Genomic DNA, 7,174 nt, shown 5'->3' with positions numbered 1-7,174 from the left:
GGCATAATGCTCTCGGAGTACCAAGAAGGCAGAGGCAGTAGCTTCAAAGCCTGAGCTCAAGAACTCACAGACCATCACTTTCACCACATTGTTTTGGTCAAAGCAAGTCATAAGGCTGGCCCAGATACAAGGGATGAGGAAACAGAAGCCTCATCTTGATGAGAGGAGCTGCAGAATACAGCCCTGTTTGCTGTTCACCATAATAATGTATGCAAAACAGTCCTGCAACTAGCATTGGGTAAGCTTTTAAGATGCCCATCATTTGTTTTTATAATCTGTGTCTATTCTCTAAATTGGTAATTTATTGAAAACCCCCAAACCTTAACTTATTAAGGCATTTTCACAAACTGATATTTGAAGATAGATTGAGTCGTTGGTGGTCTCCCCACACATAAAACAAATTGTCGCTTTTGCAAGATTAGTTAGAAAGTAGTAGGTGTTGTGACTGTTTATTCCACAAATATTAGATGAACGCCTACTGTGTGCCAGGTTTAAGTGCTGGCACTAGCAGGTGCACTTTCTTACTAGAGCTTAAAGTCTTGAGTTGGCCCTTGGACTACAATTGTACTTACTTGTAACTACACATACACACACTTGGTAGAGTTAAGTGAATCAAATTTACTAAAATTAAAAAGACATATAGGGTATCTATAAAAGCCTATGCAGTTTAAAAAAAGGTTCTATGTTAAATCTAAACAGTTTGTGAAATATACTAGAAAATAGATTTAAGACTTAGCAAATCTAACTGGAGAAAGGTTTGCTTTTGACATATCCACTCTCATTTTTGGGAAAGGAAAGTTACACAGTTGAAGCCTAACATAGGATTTGTTACCTGAAAAATAAATGAGAACAAATGCTTATAAGTAATTTTGTGTAATTTATATTTAATTCCTAACAAAAACCCTGAGGTAAATAGTAAGTGATTGAGTTGAAAGAGACCCCTCTTGAGGCAAGTTCCTCTTCAGTAACTTAATTGGATCTGGTTTTTATTTCATTTTAGGGACAGCGACTTTTAAAGTGCCATTTAAAGTGAGTGATTCAGGGTGGGAGGATGGGTTAGCCTGGTGATGGGTATTAAAGAGGGCACGTTCTGCATGGAGCACTGGGTGTTATACGCAAACAATGAATCATGGAACGCTACATCAAAAACTAATGATGTAATGTATGGTGATTAACATAACATAAAATAAAGTGAGTGATTCATAAAACAGGAAAATTGTACTTGCAGTGTTTATTAATATTTTTTAGAGTTTACAGAGCACTTTGAATATATCATTCAAGTTCTCTGAAAAACTCAAGCCACTATTATCCCCATTTTTCAGTTGAGAATCGAGCTCACAGAGGTAAATGAATTGCTCCAAATTATATAGCTAGTAAGTGCCAGAGCCAGGTACTTCAGTCCTTCGATCTTAAAATTGATTATGAAAGCCACTTCATTCTTATGGTTTATAAAAGAAATATTTGCTTTAAGAATAGGCTCCTTTTATGTTCCTGCTTTATCCATTGCCAGCTTTCAGCACAGCATCTCTAGAATGTGCTCATTATAGTCCATGTGGATTCTTTGGGGGGGAAAAAAAAAAGCCTGAAACTTCTGAGACTTTACAAACTGGGTGTAGAAATGCTGCCACCTTTGTTTGGCTGCCAAGACACTACCACAAAGGACGTAGATCCAGGTCCATTTTATTTCACGAGAGTGGGTGCAGCTGTCTTCTTCCTGTAATCAAATGCTTCCTCTGTAGCCAGCTTTTTGTGGCCAGAAAAAGCAAAGTAATTTTTAGTACAGATTAGCATAAAAATCTCTATTAGATTGGTTTCAGGAAACAATTACTAGCTTAGAAACAATAAGTGGTGATCTATAGGTTGGTTAAAATGGCAGTTAATTTCCAGAGTTTAAAATGCCCTTTATTTCTAGCTGTGAATACTATATAAGTAGAATACACTACCTGCCACTGTATTTGGGTTCATAAATTATTTGGACAGGGTGAACAACAGACTTCAAAACTAAGTAGAGGTAGTAAATCTGCCCTTTTTAATGAGTTTGAATTTATAGTAGTAGTTTAAACATCTGGAAGTTTAAAGTCCTAATTCATTCCAAATGTTCAACAAGGATATATTGCAAAGAGGATATTGTAATTGGAGGATCAAGAAAACTATTGACTCAATCTGAAGCCTTCCTGATTTTCTGTATATACATTAATCACTTAAAACTTGAGAGGCTGACAGTTCAAAAACAGTAGAGATGGACCCAGATATCTAAGTTGGCATGCTTATAGAAGAGTAACTTTTTAAAAGAGGGCATAGTTACAATAAGGGTAAGGTTTAAGTGCTGTTAACATAGCTAAGATACAGCCAGATAGGGCTGCTATGTTCTGTGCTTATGGGTATGTGGTGGGTTTTTTATAATTGTTCTTAAAACTGGACTGAGGGGAGTCAAACCTTGTGACTTAGAAACTGTAATTTTGATTAATGGATCTTGTAGTCCAAGAATCTGGTCTGCAGCCAGCACCCAGCATGAGACCAAGCATTCATTTAGTGCACACTTACTGAGTCCCTACTGGATGTTTGTTAGGTGTTGGTTTGATTTTCCTACAGCAAAAACAGTTGTGGTAGCAGGAGGAGTGCTCATCATTGTGGTAGCTGCTGCAAATAATGCTCACTGCATGTGAGGTGCTGTGCTAACGCACTTTACCTGGATTGTCTTGTTTAAAATTACCTACCCTGTGAAAAAGATAGTATCTCCCCTTTTTTTTCAAGTGAAAACCTAAGAATTAGAAGGTCATCATCTAGTTAAAGTTGGAACCAGGATTTTAGCATGAGGTAAAGATTTATGAATCTAATTTGTTGTCCCTTGTATTTGCTTTTCATGCTAATTTCAAATACTGTCTTGAATGCCTGTAGTGGTCAATCTGTTTAGCCCCAGGCATGAAGCTAGGTGTCATGGATATAAAGATGAATGAGGTGGAGCCCATGCCATGGATGCCAGGGTAAATAATGTTGAGCCCATACTTTAGTGAGCTGAGTCACATGGGGAAGCCAGACCTGCAAGTCGGGATCTGCCAGGAACTGGGCTAGAGGTAGAGTATCGGTATAAGATCCTCCCAACCAGGGCACTTTTGAGAGTATAAGGAAGTCCTTTTACTAGTTATGCCAGAATGGGGTGCCTGGGTGGCTCAGTAGGTTAAGCGTCTGTCTTTGGCTCAGGTCATGATCCCTGGGTCCTGGGATCGAGTCCTGCATCGGGCTCCCTGCTCAGCGGGAGTTTGCTTCTCCCTCTGCCTCTCTCTCTCTGTCTCTTATGAATAAATAAAATCTTTAAAAAAAAATAGTTATGCCAGAGTAACATAAACCGGGACTATCCAGAGCAAACCAGGACTTACAGTCACCCTTGCTAGAGGAAAACCCATGGTGTGAGTGGAGCAGACTCAAGGAGGTGACGCCCCAGGTACACTTGTCTCCAATCACCCTTCCACCCTCGTCGCTGTTTGCCTTCCAGACCTCAGCTTGGTTGTCACTTTTCTGGAGGTTCTCCGTCCTTGAAATCTGAGTCAAGTGGCCCTTACAAATGTGCTCCTTGCCTGGCTCTTCATTAGATGTAAGCCCTGTGAGAATCTGTGTGGTTTCTACATGTCTCCCTGTTTGTAGCTAAGAATAGAGAGTAGGCAACAAACAGCCTTTGCAGAAACCTATAAAAACAATATTTCTTTTCCCATGTATTGCCTCATTTAATTGATAATGGTATATAGAACTAAGCCAGATTCACCAACAATTGCCAGTAAGTCCAATTGGGATAGGTTTGAAGCCACTGAGAAATTGACATTTGCTAAGAGTAGATCCACCTTTGAAAATTGTATGTGGGACTTCATGACCCTAAATGTTTTTAAGCTAGTCTCTTGCTTCTCAGTGAAAATGTGACTTGTTATCTTAGTATTAGAAATGTATCTATGTACAGTTGGCCCATAAACAATGCAGGGTTTAGGGGCACTGCCTCCCCTGCACAATTGAAATTTGTGTGTAACTTTTGACTTTTCAAAAACTTAACCAGTGGCCTCCTGTTGACCAGAAGCCTTACTGATAGCATAAAGAGTCGAGTAACACATATTTTGTATATGTTATTATATACTTTATTCTTACAATAATACCTGTTTATCTTAATTTTTTGGTATTTCTAGGTTATGCAGTTCATCTATGAATTTTTTCAAATTGTCACAGATCTTCAAAAAATTTTCCAACATATTTATTGAAAAAAATTCACATGTAGGTGGACCCATGCAGTGCAAACCTGTGTTGTTCAAAGGTCAACCGTAATGTTACTCATTTCCCTCCAAAACAGTAGATGATCATTGTGATATTCAGTATCCTATTTAAAGTTTTCAAGATAACCTAAGATAGGATATTTCTTCCTCTAACCACTATTACACATATTAAACTGTAAAATCTACATGACAGGAGAGTTTTAGAGTTGGAAGAAGTTTTGGAAACTCTGTAGACAACCCCTCATTTCACAGAGGACTGGACAGGACATCTTGCTCAGGATGATGCCACTTGGTGCTGGCAGAGGCCAAGGGAGAACGGAAGGGTCCCGACACTGTTGTGCTCTGTTGTACCACAGAGACATAACCGAAGATGGAAAGCCCGAAGGAATCATTTCTTGGCAGGTGAGCAGTGTCCACCCTTTAAACTGTTACTGATGTAAACGGTAATCCCATAAGTATGTCAGCTTTATAGGAGAGATTTATTAAGCAGGCCAAGCCTTGGGTTAGTTCTTGGCGCATTTCTGTTTTGTGTTACTGTAAAATTTTGGTTTTAGAAATGTTTAGTATTGCTTACAACTTATTTGGCAAATTCCTATTCTTGGTATAATTATTTATCTTTAGAAGAGGACATGTGGTTAGATTATGGATTTGCAAAGCCTTTTTCCTAAAAATATGAAATGTTCAAAGCTTTCCTTATAATTGCATCTTGTGGGGTTTGGACTTCCTTTTAATAATAGCAGCTGCTGTATGTTGAGCACTTACTATGTACTATGTCCTATTAGGTACTTCGTATGCATCAGTTACTTAGGTTCACCATAACCTGGTGCAGTAGCTCTTGCTATCCTCGTTTCATGGATCCAAAAGTGACTTGTCCAGGGCCATTCAGTGGTGGAGTGGGATGCAAACCTGGACCAACTGATTCGGGTCGACCAGTTTGCTCTTCAGAGTAGAAATATCCATCTTTTTAAAAATATGTATGAAAATGGAACTGGAGGGTATTATGTTGAGTGAAATAAGTCAAACAGAGAAAGACCTGTATCATATGACCTCACTGATATGAGGAATTCTTAATTGCAGGAAACAAACTGAGGGTTGCTGGAGTGGGGGGTGGGGTGGGAGGGATGGGGTGACTGGGTGATAGACACTGGGGAGGGTATGTGCTCTGGTAAGCGCTGTGAATTGTGCAAGACTGTTGAATCTCAGATCTGTACCTCTGAAACAAATAATGCAATATATGTTAAGAAAAAAAAAAAGACGAAGGTAGCGGGAGGGGAAGAATGAAGCGGGGGAAATCAGAGGGGTAGACGAACCATGAGAGACGATGGACTCTGAAAAACAAACTGAGGGTTCTAGAGGGGAGGGGGGTGGGAGGATGGGTTAGCCTGGTGGTGGGTATTGAGGAGGGCACATTCTGCATGGAGCACTGGGTGTTATGCACAAACAATGAATCATGGAACACTTCATCTAAAACTAATGATGTAATGTATGGGGATTAACATAAGAATAAAAAAAAGATTAAAAAAATATGTATGAAAAGACTTGGGGGAAAGTACATCAAAATGTGGGAGTATGAGGATTTATAAATTTTTCTTCTTTGACATTTCTATTTTCCATGTTTTCTATAATATGTATATTTTTCCTATCTTGGAAGAGATTAAATAGCATTCTGAAATAGAAAATTCAAATTTCAAGATCAGTTACGTGAAAACGTTTTTCTTCCGGAAGATTTGTTACTACTTTTCCAGTTCCATTTAACACACATCATGCCAGACATTACGCCACGTGTTTTTGCTACAGAGATAAGACGTTGACACTGGTGACAAGTTGTTAGGCTGGGAATTCTTAAGACCTAGGTCATGTTTGTCACTAGTGCACCCCCACCTCTTGCCCCCAGTTCCTTCTTAACCACCTCTGCTGTTACCACTGCAGTTCAAACCACTGCCATATCTCTTTATCTTTCCCTCCGAGTTTATTTTTCAACTAATAGCCAGAGTGATCATGGACCTCCTCTTCTCAGACCTTTCCAGTGGTCTTAGACCAGAATCCAGCTCTGACTATGACTTTACGGACCTCCATGATCTGGTCCATGCCAGCCTCTGGCATCTCCTAGTCTGATTCCTGTTCACCCTGCCCAGCTTTTATGGTTTCCTTCTGGTTTCTCCCACTCACCAAGCTGATTCAGAGAAGCTTGTTCAAGATCTTCATACTTGCTAACCCAATTAGCTGCTAATTCATTTTTACATCATTTAGATCTTTGCTTAAATATTATCTCCACAGAAAAGCTTTCTCTGCCTCCCCTTTTAAAACTAGCCTTCCTTTACTAGAAATGATTTGCATACTCGTATGTAAGTTCTCTAAGGGCTGAGACATTGTGTTCACTGAAGTTGTATCCCACTGCCTGAAACAGTGCCTGGCATGTAATAGGTGCTTCGCCTTTATTGAGGGAATGTCCAAATGATGTGTTTTAGGACCATTGGGAAATTCAGAGGGGCTGCAGTGTTGAGGGGAGGGGAAAGCAAATGGAGATGAGGATGGAAAGGCATTTGGAGCCGTCCCATCTCTGAAAACTGTTGAACTTCCTGCTCAGGAATTAACCCTCACCCCCTGGTCAGGGCATACTCCAAGAGATGCTAAGCCTAGACCTCTTGCCTGTGTGAACTGCCATAGGAGCAGAGTCCTTCATAGGCGCATAGATGTGTATGGTAGACTCCAGCCTGCAGTTTCTGGGCATGTTTAGAAAATGAGAGAACACATTTGAACTAAAAAGCAACTCCACATTGGTCACTGTTAATCATAATTAATAATGTCTGTGATTTGTATAGTCTTCCAAAGCGTTCCAAGTCTTGAGACATGATCCTTTGGTCCCCCCAGGCCCTGCCACAATAATGACCTTGGCATGTGACTCACCACCCTCCCCTGCC

Source organism: Neomonachus schauinslandi, chromosome 11 (assembly GCF_002201575.2).
Source record: "Neomonachus schauinslandi chromosome 11, ASM220157v2, whole genome shotgun sequence".
Taxonomy (NCBI): domain Eukaryota; kingdom Metazoa; phylum Chordata; class Mammalia; order Carnivora; family Phocidae; genus Neomonachus; species Neomonachus schauinslandi.
This window is presented reverse-complemented; position numbering follows the sequence as displayed.